This window comes from Pelmatolapia mariae, linkage group LG7, assembly GCF_036321145.2.
Source record: "Pelmatolapia mariae isolate MD_Pm_ZW linkage group LG7, Pm_UMD_F_2, whole genome shotgun sequence".
Lineage (NCBI taxonomy): Eukaryota > Metazoa > Chordata > Actinopteri > Cichliformes > Cichlidae > Pelmatolapia > Pelmatolapia mariae.
Window position 1 is genome coordinate 27,053,104 of NC_086233.1, and position 15,210 is coordinate 27,068,313.

Here is a 15,210-nt window from a genome sequence, read left to right on the forward strand (position 1 = left end):
TTCAATGTGGCAACCAAAATTTTATGCACATTTACAATCCTCTTGGAGGGAAGAAATCACAGTACAGTCTTTTGCATTTAGTAAAATCACACATATACAGATTCTTCTTGAATATGTAGTTTAAGGTTTTGCTCACCTTCTAAGCAGAAATCAAACAGCTACCACCCTCACCTCCATCAGCAGGACCAAGAGCAGGAGACCATCCGTGGTTTTATTCAGTGAAAAAACCAGAGGAGAGGCAGGGAGAGGCCGGCGCTACAGTCAGAAGAGATTAACTTCTCCTCCACGTAGCAAAACATCCTCACTCACGTCACCCTTCAAGCTACTTTGCCACTTCTCTCCTTACTCCTTGAGCTCAGCTAAGATAATACTGTAAACTGTAGTATTTGCACTTGTTTATTTGTGTTACGGTGCTTGCTTTTGACTCAGCAGCAAACCGGAGTTGACTTTTTCACGTCAGACATCTCAAAGTTTCAAGCCTGAGGCAAGGTAACAAGTAGCTACAGCTGTTCCCCAGCAGGGGCACACTTCCCCAAATTTGCAGCACCTATCAGGCCCCTCTTCTGTCAAACCAGCTCCCAGATCAGATTTAAGAAACAGACACTCGCTCTACTTTTAAGACTAGGCTTAAAACCTCCCTTTTTGATATAGCACATAACCTGAACCATCCCTTTGTTACGCTCCAATAGGCTCAGGCTGCTGTGGGAACGTCCCATGATGCACTGCGCATTTCTTCTTCACTCACCTCTTTCCACTTTTTGTGTGTTTACACCTGTTTCTCTCTGTTCTCTTCTCCTCTCCCCATCACACCCCAGAGGTTTCTTTCTGTTAAAAGGGAGTTTTTCCTTCCTACTGTCGCCAAGTGCTTGCTGACAGAGGGCCGTCTGATTGTTGGGGTTGTTTCTATTGTAGGGTCTTTACCCTACAATAGAAACTGCCTTGAGGCAACTGTTGTTGTGAATCGGCGCTATATACAAATAACTAGATTGAATTGAACTGAACAAGCTACATTCTCCTAAATGAAATCATTTTCAGTAGTTTTACTTTTTCTTTACTTTTAACACATTTCACCAACCAAAACCAAGCATTTCAGTAACCAAAACTGTGACAGATGTTACAACTGTGTATTACTACAAAATGATAAAGAAACTTTGGGCACAGACAGCTTGCACTTGTTTTAGCTATAAACATGCTGAACATAAAGAGACAGAGTGTCAGAAAAATGTGTTTGGTAACATTTGATGTAAATATGTTTTAAGCTTTAATATTATACTAATTATGACCCCACTCTGGTCACAAACGCTCTTAAATCATCAGGTGGAGAACCAGAAAGTAAGAATATGCAAAGGGTCCTGTAATGTAAGCAAGAGTAGCAGCCATGGCTTCCACCAAGTGTTCACCAAAAATAGGCATCAGAAGCACAAACTGGTATATGATATAAAAAGCATTCAGTCTGAAAATGATCTTAACAGGGCGAGGAAAAAAGAGTGAGCCCAGATGTGCAAACTTAACTATATATGCTGTGTAGGAGTGATCCAGCTGGACAGAACACGCACAGCCCTTCAGGGAAAACTCTGGCTTCCCTTAAGAGTACAAATGCCCCACAGGAAACATTAAGGCATGGGAGTGTAAACACTGAAGTGTGTGTCTGTGTGGTATGTGTAAAAATGTGGAAGCAGGCAGTAAGAGTGAAATCAGGCCCGACTGACATGGGCAGTAAGGCTTCAAGTCACACTTATGACATAACACATTTGATGTGAGCACGACCTATTGTTCCCTCCGGCCACGCAGAGAATATCAGAGGGTTGGAAAATAAGTTCGGAGGAACATCAGTGTAATGCTAATGAGGAGCCCAGGAGCTGGTTAGGGATTACATGTGCTTGGCTGGAACTTAATGCTCACATAATGCTTGGGTGGACCTTCATGTTCAGAATAGAAAAGTGCATGCACACACACACAAACACACACACAGACAAGCCAGCACATAACTCGTCAACCAAATTTAAAAAACTTGCTCACATATACACACACACTAAGCAACGAGGCGAAGGATGCACATACCCAATACCCACAGACACACACTCACATGACCCCAATCTGCAGCAGAACATACCACATAAATGCTAAATAATTTAGATCTGACCCCATTGTGCAGTTGCTAAAATGTACAGTACGCTTAAAATACATTAGCAGAGCCTCAGCACAGGTTTCTTCACCAATGTTTCAACCATAGACCCCTTACACATGCAATATATTTGTAACTGCATGCACTGTGAGTATATATAAGGTACATATCCAGTGGTAAATAGTGCAAAGCATTTTTATACTCATCAGGAGACACTTTGAAATCATCCAAAGCACTTTTATGAGTTATATTAGTGCATGCTTCTTTCCATTGTCACTACAGCTTCAAATTGATTATAATACTTTCGTTTTTATCTGCCACTGTGCACTGAAGCTCTTGAGTACAATTCAAAACAGAGTATGCTGCAGAGCCAGCCTCAAAAGTTGGTTTTTAAAATAATGAGAGATCAAGCGTTAAGCTGACTTGACTGCTTAACTTTGGAAAGATACTTAGCAGCGTTTCTGTGACTGATTAACGTTTGTCAGCAGTTAATTTTTGTAGCCTTTGTGTTTGTTATTATTTAGGTTATAGTTCTTTATTTGTAAATTGCAATTAAAGTAACGAATTATATCTAAATCTTTTCATAGTGCAGGTATAGACTTAGTCTGTCTCTTATATTAGCAGTGTGTGAGCCACCAGATGGTTGATTTTGTGAGCAGAGCAACAAAAGAGCTGCAGTGCAGCATGGGACAAAGAATTAGCGCTGCTGCCGCTACATTTAGCCTTTAAACAAAACATGCAAAGCAGCACTTAAAACTCCCCTGGACTTCTGCCTTGTCACAGCTGTTTCAGAGTGTGCGATGAAAAAAAAATATCTAACAACACTCACATCTGAGCAAAAACCGCACATCTGGTTCCCAGTACTGAGTTATAAAAATGTTCTTGGGGCTTTGATTTTACTGCATAACAACAGACTGATTTGCATCCGCTGATTTCTCCAGAAATAGATTTAGGATTCAATGACAAAAGTATAGTTTTACAACTGCTACTGTAACACAGTGTGGTAGATGTGACCGCGTCTTAAGTCTCTACTGAGCAGGACTCAGTGTCACAGAGCAATAGGTGACACTTACAGAAGCACAGGTCCTGTCATGTCATCTATGTCCAAACAGGAGCGCCTGTCTGACATTGTGTACTTCTCTATCCCTCCTTCCTCCTTCCAGGTGCCCTTGATGTTCAGTTCACTGAAGGTTTCTGTCCTATGTTTAATCATTCAAGCCTTCCCAGACACACGACACTAGGGACTAAATGAAAGGGAGAAGAAGAATGGCTGAGAGACAAAAAATGCAGCAGTGATAGAGGAGCAAGACAGGAGATATTTGGAGTGTAAAAAAGAACTTTTGAGGGTGTTAAAATATTACATACTTATATTAGAAGGAAGGTGAAATTTAGTTAAAAACTGCAATCAGTATCTGACTTTTTTGTTAATCAAAGCTAACCTTACCTAAATAGGTATTGTTTAAGTAATAGAACTACTTTTTTTTTGGCACTTAGCCTTTATTGGACAGTGAAAGCCAAGCGGGACAGGAAAGCATGGAGAGAGATACGCCACAGAGGGCCGTGGGTCAGACTCAAACCCGGGCCACTGCTCTCCGGTCATGCGGGATGTGATCGCCTGCTCACCTACTGACATATACTGGCACCCAATAGTAACGACATTTAACAGCTGTAACTCACTAAGGAAGTTAAGGAAATTGGGCAGTCTGCCTAATACTACTCATCATGTTACACAACTAATTGATTGACTGATTGATTGATTGAAAGGCTTTGGAATTCAATAGGAGCAGTTGGTACAGCTTAAGCATAATCAAGTCGGTATTAAGAGGAAGAGAGACGACAGACTGGGAGAGAGGCGTATAATCAAAAGAGAAAGCAGCCTGAACACAGCGAGAAAGGTGGGGAAAAAAACTTAGAGGGGACAGTGGGGGGACTGTTAGTGATGTGGAATTAACAGGCTTTTATCAGCATGTTCCTTTGCCAAAGGGCTCACCTAGCCTGACAGTGTCACGCTGGGATTGTGTACCAATACAGAACCAAATAGGCCTACAAAATTAAGTTTTTTTTTAAAGAGAACCTCAAGCTGCTACCCTTTCCTACAAATATGCCAAAAATATGAACAGCATTGTATAACTTGGCTCAGAGTCCCAGAAGCTTTTAGGAATATTATCCAGCGGACATCTACACGTGTCCTTAAGTGATTCTCAGTTACAGTGATATAGATTTCAACAGGTCCAGCAGTAAATCATGACTACCTGGAAAAACAACTAAAAACACATTTGTTTTACTGGTGTAAACAGAGTGCACACACTGACACTCAGTGAGTTAGTTAGAAAGCAGCTAAAGCGAATCGCTGCTCAAGTACAAATCTGCACCTACTTATTCCATGAGATGGGATATAACTTTTAAAAAAAGAAGCAAATACGCACCATGCATGACAACATAAATCAAGCACTACTCATTATTTTGTTTATTTGACTGTCTGTATTTAGACTTCATAGACATCCATTTTCCACTGTGATATTAGCTCTTTCTCCCCTCACTTTCCTCCACTGCCCCACCCTCCTGCCTCTGCAGTACTCTGTGTCTTTCCTTTATCATAACTTCTATGTATCTTGAAATGCTGCCCACAAACGCTCCTTTATTGTTTTTATCTCCGTCATCCTCCCACCACCACCACCACCACCACCCGCTGGCTGGGTGACAACACATACGCTACCAATCAATACAGTGCTCACTCGCATTCGGGGCATGTGGAGGTACACATGTTGCGTGAACACACACAACATGGATAGGAGTGTGGTGACGGTTTATGCGGTTGCTATAGAAACTGCTCTCTTTCAGGTATGGTGTGTCAAGATGAAAAAAGTAGCAATGAACTATCACATGCAACATATCTTATGCCCTGAGAGTCTGCACACAAGCACTGCAAACAAAAGCCTTCCATACTGAGGATGCACATTAAGAAACACAGCTGTAAGATATGAAATATGCATTACAAAAAACACACTGAAGACAGACAGAATATCATGCGGATTTCCAGTAATCCAGGCTCTTCATTTATAATAAAGTGAAATTGTGCACAAGTATGTATTTAAAGACATGTAGTCTAGAATAAATTTGATTGTATGTCACGTCTGCTGGCATACGCTGTTTTACTCTCTTAGTAGATGCATAAAAATTGATATGTGCTGCCACACCCCTCCAAGGCTGTGACTATAGGGATTATTGCAGAGCCTGTATGTCTGGAGGAACATTTTGATTAGTCAAGGAGGCTGTCTTTTGGCTGCCAGACTCCCTGATTATCTCGAGAGAAGAGCAGGAGAGAAAATCAGTTGTAAGACTGAAAACACATGTTTCATTTCCCCTGTCTTCTTTCCTCTATCTCTCTCCTTCTTGCCCTCTGGCATCCAACTGAATGTCGGTTGGCAACGCCGACCAGCCTGCCACATGAAGATGAAGAAGTAGGAGAAGAAAACAGGGAGGAATAGTGCAAAAAGAGCAAGGCATTCGTATCCTCACAGGGAACAGAAAAGGCAAAATTACTGTACACAGAGAACAAAAGTGATGCCAAATGTATAAAACAAAATGCAGTAAAGTAAAACTGTAGAGCTAACAGTACACTATTCGTCCACTGGTGTCTCACCCACCCACACAACCATATATTCAAACATATGCAAGACGAAGGTATATAACACACTCACTTGTTCTTAATATGCACATACAGGTTCGAACACATTTCCTGAAGAGGTATTACAATATTTGCTAAGTAGCTGGTAGTGTAGTGATAGCTCTCATGTCTGAGAGCTGTCTCATGGCTCAAATCTCTGCTCTGTGAATTTAACACAACTGTCAAGTTTTCATATCGTGAAACAATTCCAAGGCGATTAAAAGAAGCATTGCGCTTTCCATTAAGTTTTTATTTCCAGTCATATTGTCATCATATTTAACTTTTACCATAACTTTTGCATAACCGTTCCCATTCATTAGGCGGATGATTTAATTGCTTACAACCTACATGGCAGAGCAGTCACACCAGTGCTCACTAAACATGCCACTTATTTTTGAAGATTTCATGCATAAAAGAGAAGTGCTTCACGTATTATGAGGTGAATAAATTTAAATACTACCCTCACTTAAAGTCTACCCTCACTGTCATAAACCAGTGGCCAAAATAAAAGAAACGCCACTCAGTAGTGGTGTAGTTCAATAACCCCTTAATCTACAACCTTCCAGAAAGCCAGACGAAATAACACCTCTCTCAAACATTTATAGCCTCTACGAAGGCGGAATTTATTGCAAGATTATTTTATTAGACTGCAGACCATTTAGTCACTATAGTGTATATAGTAGATCACTTTGCCAAGCACTCACAGACACACCAAGACCTTTAGTAAGAGACTTTCCTCATGTGAATAAACAACCAGCAGAGAGCAAGCGTGAGTCAGTCATGAGTGGGTTAATATTCATCACCAACACCTGGCAACCTCTCAGCAGGCAGCAACCAGGAAAAGCTCAGGTTACCGGAACTGACAACGCCAAAGCACACACACACACACACCGAAAATCAAATTTGTAGCACCACCTATTCCTATTTATCTGGCTTCCCGCATTTCCAAGTGTCTATACATCTTGTTTTACACACATTTCTTACATAAGCACACAATGAGAGGAGGATTTATTCATTATTTAACATTTGACAGCAGTCACAAGGCAGCAGCACTCCTTCAGAAATCCATGCAAACACACATGCACACAATATCCTTATCATTGCACTAAGCACACAATTAGACCATACACTGTAACCCCACCCCTCACCCCTCCATACACACCCACACATCTCCAAACAGGTGGCTCTGCCTCAGCCAGGAAACCGGGAAGCTGGATGTTGCTTTCTTCTCATTACATCCCAAAAGAGACAAAATGTACAAATCCTCCCCTCCTCTCCATCTTCCTGTGCACATCTGTCTCCTCCTGCAGCCACTGCACAGACAGGTTTTCCCCAGCTGCTTGGCTAAGCTAACCCTGTGCACTATATATAGGACTCAACAGAGCCAAATCAGACACAAACACACTCGAGCCGGTGATGCGGAGACAAACAGCAGCACTGAAGAGGAAGCAGAGTGGTGATAAAGGCTTTGTATTTACCGTTCGCGCCGGCTTAGCACAGGAGCATCTTTACTGAGGTGTCGCTTACTCCTTCTTCATCCTTGCTCTGATCTCCTCCCTTCTTCCGCTCTCTGTATGGGTGGGGAATTGTCAAACGGCTGCAGCAGCATCAGTAGCAGCTCTGGGGCCTCTCTCTCTCTCTCTCTCTTTTACTCTCTTTCCTCCGCCCCCTCTGCACACACTCTCTTTCCTAGCCTCCCGTTCCTCTCACTCTCTCTCCCCACCCCCAAAGACCCTCCTTCTTAACAACCTTCCTCCATCATTTTCTCCTTTTCTCTCCTGCGTTCTCTCCCCCCGTTCTCCCTGGACCTGCATGTGTTTGCGGCGAGCTGCACAATTCCACTCTGTTGAATAAAAATCAACACCGCTACAGCCTTCAGTTACATCAGGAGTCCACAGAGGAAAGCTGTCACTGGCAATTGGAATATGAATAACCAAAAAGACCCGCCCTCATCTCTGCTTCTCCCAATTTCATGTCTTAAGTCGTGGCACTAATTTAACAAGGTCTTGACTGATGCTGCTTTTTCTCATTTCGCCTTTTCTACTAAGATACACATCTAATAAACGTTTATGGCATTAATAAATGAGGCGTAGCGTTAGCTGGCAGGTTTTGTAGTTATGGCTGTGCAAAAGCCTGTGTATAATATTTATACATTATATTACAGGAGTTTTATTGTTTGTTTTTACAGTATTCTAGTAGGATTTATGTCTCACTGTGTCTTTAAGTGGTGCTCTGCACTCTTATGGTCACAGGTTATATGTATATAAAAATCTTCTGGAAAAGTGATACCAATGTGTAATTCCTTTCTTCCTTTCTAATTGCCAGTGGGGGACAACTTTACGGTTGCAAAATACCTCTGATTGCATAAAATCTATGAGAAAACTACTCCACTTCTCACTTCAGTGTTGCCCTTGGTGTACGCTTTCCTGGTGGGTTTATGGTCTTAGTCTCTAGTTTCAACTCTTACTGGTGTACTGGTTGCAAAGTTTCATCCACATTAAAAATCCAAGAGGGCTATAAAGTAGGCTATGCTTTGAGTAGCTGCTTTATGAGCATGCTGTGTAGTGTCCCTTTGTTTCTCAGATCACCCACCCTTTGCCCCTTCAGAGCACCAAGGAAGCAGATGTGAAAAGCTTCAAGATGGGCACTAACCAATGACTGGCATCACAGTGGCTACATATGGGAAAAGCTGGCCAAAGATGCTGAGAATCCTAGCTGCACACAAAAGCACCTGAACAATGATGCAATCAAGAACAACCAGACATCCCAATGTTTCCAATATTCCTATCTTGTAACGTCACTGTCTATAAATATCTCCTAAACTATGTCCAGAACAATCTGGCCTGTGATGAGGGAGCCCCTGCTCAGGGCAGCTACACACACTAGGGGTTTGACCTGACCAGTCACCCAGCACATTTTGCCCCCCTTATTGATGCTGGCAACTTTTCCAACTTTAGCCAGAGGCAATAATGCTGTGTGCGTTGTGATCAACTGACAGATTCTTATAAACCTTGTGGAGGTTTTAGCAAGAGTTTAATCATTTACAAACAAGTGAGAATTTATCTATTTGCATTGTTAATGAACTACAATAAATAAAAGAACTGATATAGTTTGACATCTTCCAATTTACAATTTTAGCAAAACATAAAAATAGAAAATGTAAACTTTTTGGTTTTTGCATGTTATGTCACAATGCAGGTCACTCTATGGATATATCTGTGTACTTTCAATATAATTATTATTATAAATAAAATCTTATTACACAACTTCCCGAGTTCTTAATAACTTGTAGCCAAAAATGTGGCAGAAAAAGAAAGAAATAATACAATAACTAATATTTTGTGAGAAACACTGTAATCCATACAGCTATCATGGCTGAAAATCAATTGTATCAACCCTGTCACAATGACCAATGGCTTATTCATAATCAAGTATACCAAACATATTTCACAGCGGTGTTTTTAGGCTGCAGAGAGTGAATGTTTCATAGGATCATTACTCCACATTCGTGGGCTGACACGTTGCCTGCTGAGATGCACAGACTGTATATAAAAGATGGGTCTGGATTCCAGGTCTGAAAAATGAAGCCAACATGAAAGTGCCTAAAACGTGCTTTCTTTCTAAAGGCCAACAGGGAATGAAATATGGGCAGAAATCTGTGCCATCAGAAACTGAATTTGAATAAGTTAAATTTGAATCTGAATTGTAACTTGAATAAATGCTTTTGAAAACTGAATTTGAATTAGTCTAATTTGAAATTGAATTTATGGTTTGAAAATGATCATCACTAAATTGAAATTGAATTTTATATATTGAAAATGAATTCATTTGCTTTGAAACTGCATTTTATCCTTTAAAAATTCAGCTCTCGAATAATTTCAGTTTCACTCTCACCATTCAGTTTCAGTTCTACAATTCAATTTCAGTTCCAAAATTCAGTTTTTTGGAACTTACTTCCGGTTCCGGTTCAAGCGCAGATTAATAGAACTACGTTTTACCAGCGGGCCGAAAGTGTTACTGACGGGAATCTACAGCGTCTTGAGCTGAATTAAGACTTCAGAAGTCATTCGTCATGTCGAATGACCAGCGGATAAACTCTCAGGTTGGTAATAAATGTATTACATGTATAAGAACAAGCGTCATGTTAACAATTGATAGCCGTAAGGTAACTTTTATGCTTCTTGTAGCTGTTAGCTAAAAACGCTAATTTAGCCTAGTTTGCCCTGAATTCATCTTTGACAAACAAATATGATCGACTGTTTCTAGTAGAAATCCAAAGTTGTCATCTTGTACCCTCTCAGAGCCCTGTATGCTTGCAGAGACCCCTACAGTAGGGAAACAGGCAAAACGGTGTCCAAACCTTTGTATTTTAGCTTTATTTATGTCTCACACAGCATCCCAACTCTTTAGCTAACTTAATAACTTTAGCTAAAGTGAATAGTTAGTCTAATTCATTAGTGCAGCATTACTGGATCACCTCTGTTTGAAGTGATATAATATGATATACAACTATCACTGAAACAGCAAACTTTGTAAATAAACAACACTTCTCATTCTCTAAACGTTTGGCCACAGCTGTAGATTACACTATCAGTGCTTTTTCACTCCTGACAATAATTACATTTCTAAATTCTCTTTGTGCATTTACAGGTAAACAATATCTAATATTTTATCTAAATGACTGCTTTGTCTTTGAAAAGGTGAAGAGCCTGAGGCCGGTGACAGTCCAGTTCTACTCCAAGTACATCCTTACGGTGGCTCACAGGACAAGGCCACATTCCTGTCCTGCCAGAAGAGAAGAGAAGCTTCAGAGTCTTCATGCAGTTCAACCACACCTGTTATATTCCATATGACAGGGGTCTCAAACTCCAGTCCTCGAGGGATGCATGCAACTTTTCCATGTGTCCCTGGTGCAACACACCTGAATACAATTAGTAGGTCATTAGCAAGAGTACAGAACTTGACTGCATGCTGAGGTGGCAAACCCTAACCCCTACCTACTCAAGTAAATTTAAGTAAATATATGTATTTGGAAACATATACTTCTAAAATACTTTTATTGCACCATGTTCATTCACTCATGAGCTGCTGTAACATGAATCAAATGGCTGAATTGCCAACTCAGCATGCATTCAAGTTCTATACTCTTGCTAATGACCTACTAGGTGTGTTGCAACAGGGACACATGGAAAAGTTGCAGGACAGCGGCCCTCGAGGACTGGAGTTTGAGACCCCTGCCGTATGGTGTTCATGCAGTTTTCTACCCCACAGTTACAGCATGTCTGACTGCCTGGTCAGGATATGCAAAAATATATGATGAGTTTAAGCATGTGATGACAAAGGCCTTCCATTATGGTGTTTGTCATCACATGTCACAGACATCTGGATGATCATTTGGAATAAACAAAAAACTAAAAACTTGTTACTTCATCTTTTATCTTTATTATTATTGTTCTTATTTTACATTTTTCATTGTTAGGCATTAGGTTTATTTATAGTAGTCCTTTCCAACTTCTTTCCCTCTTCCATGTTACTGTGTCAGCATCTGTTTGGGTTGGGAGTGGAACAGAAAGTAAGGAAATCCAAAGTGCCATTAAAACCAGGAGAGGTTCTTATATTTCAGAAGAAGGGATTAATTCAAAATAAATGACCTCAATGCCATATTTTATTTAGGAACCCTAGAGAGCACTTTGCAAAATAACACATTCTTATAATTTCACCCTCAGATGAGCCAAGCTACGACTGTCAGGGAAGGTGATGTAGGTACAGAGCATGTGAGAGTGGTTAAGTTAATGTCTCTTGTCTAGATGAAGGCACAAGAGGGATCAATGGCAATGCGTAGAGATTCAGTATCTTCAGTCTTCAGTGGACACTCCATTTCTGGCACAAAACACCTGTAAAAGATGGTCGATTTAGGAGGTGACATGACAACTTCAGCCTGTCAAACATAGCAATGGAGCAGTATGTTTAAAAAAAAAAAAACTAATTAAGCATGCACTCAGTACCCTAAGAATTATTATGGTAGTTAAACACAGTGATAGTCACATATCATATCACTTCAAACGGAGGTGATCCAGTAATGCTGCACTAATGAATTAGACCAGGGGTGCCTAATCCCAGTCCTCGAGAGCTACCGTCCTGCAGCTTTTAGATGGATCCTTGTTCCGACACACCTGAATCAAATGAATGGCTTGTTATCAGGCATTTGCCAAACTTGATGGCAAGCTGAAGAGGCAATCAAACCATTTGATTCAGCTGTGTTGGAGTAGGGATGCATCTAAAAGCTGCAGGACAGTAGCTCTCGAGGACTGGGATTGGGCACCCCTGAATTAGACTAACTATTCACTTTAGCTAAAGTTATTAAGTTAGCTAAAGAGTTGGGATGCTGTGTGAGACATAAATAAAGCTAAAATACAAAGGTTTGGACACCGTTTTGCATGTTTCCCTACTGTAGGGGTCTCTGCAAGCATACAGGGCTCTGAGAGGGTACAAGATGACAACTTTGGATTTCTACTAGAAACAGTCGATCATATTTGTTTGTCAAGCTGAATCCAGGGCAAACTAGGCTAAATTAGCGTTTTTAGCTAACAGCTACAAGAAGCATAAAAGTTACCTTACGGCTATCAATTGTTAACATGACGCTTGTTCTTATACATGTAATACATTTATTACCAACCTGAGAGTTTATCCGCTGGTCATTCGACATGACGAATGACTTCTGAAGTCTTAATTCAGCTCAAGACGCTGTAGATTCCCGTCAGTAACACTTTCAGTCCGCTGGTAAAACGTAGTTCTATTAATCTGCGCTTGAACCGGAACCGGAAGTAAGTTCCAAAAAACTGAATTTTGGAACTGAAATTGAATTGTAGAACTGAAACTGAATGGTGAGAGTGAAACTGAAATTATTCGAGAGCTGAATTTTTAAAGGATAAAATGTAGTTTCAAAGCAAATGAATTCATTTTCAATATATAAAATTCAATTTCAATTTAGTGATGATCATTTTCAAACCATAAATTCAATTTCAAATTAGACTAATTCAAAATCAGTTTTCAAAAGCATTTATTCAAGTTACAATTCAGATTCAAATTTAACTTATTCAAATTCAGTTTCTGATGGCGGCTGCAAAAGGAAGTCGCATTATGTAGAAGTCTGAAGTCACATGTTTTATCATATAAACTAATGTTGCTTTGTTTTTTCAATTTTATGAACATTCCAAGTGCGATATAGTTTCAAAGATTTTGACTTTAACTGCACTACTTATATTGTTGTAATAGTTATCCTGGCATAAACTTTCTATGATGTGCATGTGTGAATGTGGGTATGCCAACGTTAACCCCTAAAATGATTTAATCCAGTTAAGGTGATTTTTTTCCTTCTAATGCAGCAGAATTTAGTTTCCTGTGCGACTAATGGATGAAATCTCTCACAAACCAACTCAGCCTTGCTTCTCAAACTTTGTCTCCAAATCGCACAGCCTGAGCTGTCCCTCTGATGTCCGCATTTCTAATCCTGTCCCTTCTGGTCACTCCTGCATCTTCAACTCTGCCACCTCCAGCTCCACCTCCTGTGTTTTAGTCAGTGTCACACTTTCAAAGCCATAGCTCATAGCAGGTATATATTATATGAGAGACAGAGTGCCATTTGGTTGGAACCAAAGGTCAAATGTGTTCGCTCGGTTCTGGTTATTTGAATCTGTTCTTGTATATGTTGTATTTATGTTGTATTCTTGGCACCATAGGGAAATGACATGACACTGACATCAACTGACACTGGTTTTATCATTTAAAAATTATTAGGTCATGAGCTAGAAAGCAACTCATCTGAAATTTTGTCTGGAAGGAACTGTCAGAAGATGTCTCAATTCGATCGTGGCCAGGCACGGCCCGCCCTGATTTACATCATATCTGCTTAGATTAGCACAAACATGAAGCTGCACAGGCCAGGCCAGTGGCGTCAGTCAACCTCTCTGCCTGGGTGTGGACACTGAGGAGGTGTGTGTATGTGTGTTTGTGCTTGCGTCTACGTTGTACTGAGCTGTTCTCTCTCCGTTATCAGATCTTTTTCAAGACACTGTGAACAGCGCTACAGAAAATAGCCATTAAAGTCGAATAACAGATTTTTTTAAACAGCTTTTTAAATTCATCATTAAAACTCATCCCACAGGTTTTAGAGGTCAATGTGGTGCGACCTGTTGGTTTTGTTGTTCTCTTTCTACTGTTTCTCCTACAGGGTAAATCTCAGTGTGCTCTGCTTTAGCTCTCAGCAGTTTTACTTAGGTAAAAAAAGGCAAGGGGATGAACTGGGAAATGAACCGGGGGGGGGATAATGTAGTCATATAGGAATATCTTAAAGAACACACCTGGGATGAATTGAGTTAGAGAGAAAGAGTAAAACACATCTTTTTAAATGTCAGCTGATACAACAACCTTGTGAGTCAAAACAGTGTGAGAAAGTGGGTGGTGATAGTGTTATTCCTGCTGAGTTGTGAAGTTAATTTCAGCATACTGTTCAATTGTTAACCTCGTTTTATTCATGTGTCATTGATTGGAAGAACTTAAGATACAGATTGTGGGGTCAGGTAAAGCAACACAGCCATTTAGGATTATTGATTAGCCGTTGCTCCTCTTTGCACCGGCACAACTCATATCATTGTGAGGTCTCTCATCTTAGTGGGCCAGCTGCTAGCAGTACACAATTGTTGCCATAGGGATGGTGTCCAGGGAGACAGCTGTGGCCTTTTAGCAGCAGCCACACAACAGACAGAAGGTCATTCCTCACCGAGGGAACCTTTCTCCAACTGTCCATCACAGATTGTTTCCAGGCAACAGGTCAAAAGCCTTTTTTTTCCTTCTTCCATCTTCGCTGTGTTTCCTCTTGCCATTTAGGAAGCAAAATAACAAATTAAATTCAAGAAAAAACAGACACATGGGAATATAACTAATAAGCAGGCGATGAAATTAAGTTTCAACGTCACAGCAAAGATTCAATTAAAAACTGTGAAATAGTAGCTTATATAACTTCCTGGCACCCTGGTCTCACACCTCCCTATAACATATTAGCACCTTTTTAAATTGACATGGGGCAAACATGTTAGCAAACTGTTTCCTTTTTCTCATCCAGTTAATACTGACCCAACATGAGCATTTAAGCTCTCCCTATTAGTCCTGAGTCTTCATGTAGTAACAGACTGACTCCACACCAAAAAGGCCCATGAAGCCATGCTGGCTCAAATAATAATCATTTAAAATGTTAAAAAAAAATGTAAATATTTTCACAGTTTATTATAATCTGAAGTAAATTGTATGCTACTATTGTTACCTTGGGAAAATGTGATTATATACTCAGTGCATTTAGGTATGCAGACATGGTCGAGATGACCTATTCAAGTTCAAACCCAGCATCAGAATGGGGAAGAAA

General features: G+C 40.3%; 1 protein-coding gene across 14 annotated transcripts in view; it reads right to left on the reverse strand.

The window, feature by feature from the left end:
• The window catches only part of LOC134630913 (RIMS-binding protein 2-like), a 73,128-nt gene that overhangs the window by 44,697 nt on the left and 13,221 nt on the right, over positions 1-15,210 (reverse strand). Inside the window, exon 1 of one of the 14 annotated variants that reach the window (XM_063478712.1) lies at positions 7,271-7,294. The exons of 12 other annotated variants lie outside the window; for them this stretch is intronic. The gene's annotated coding sequence lies outside the window, so the exon portion shown is untranslated. Of the gene's footprint in view, positions 1-6,954; positions 7,037-7,270; positions 7,295-15,210 lie in introns of those variants that run through there. One more of the 14 variants, XM_063478711.1, reaches the window with a different exon arrangement.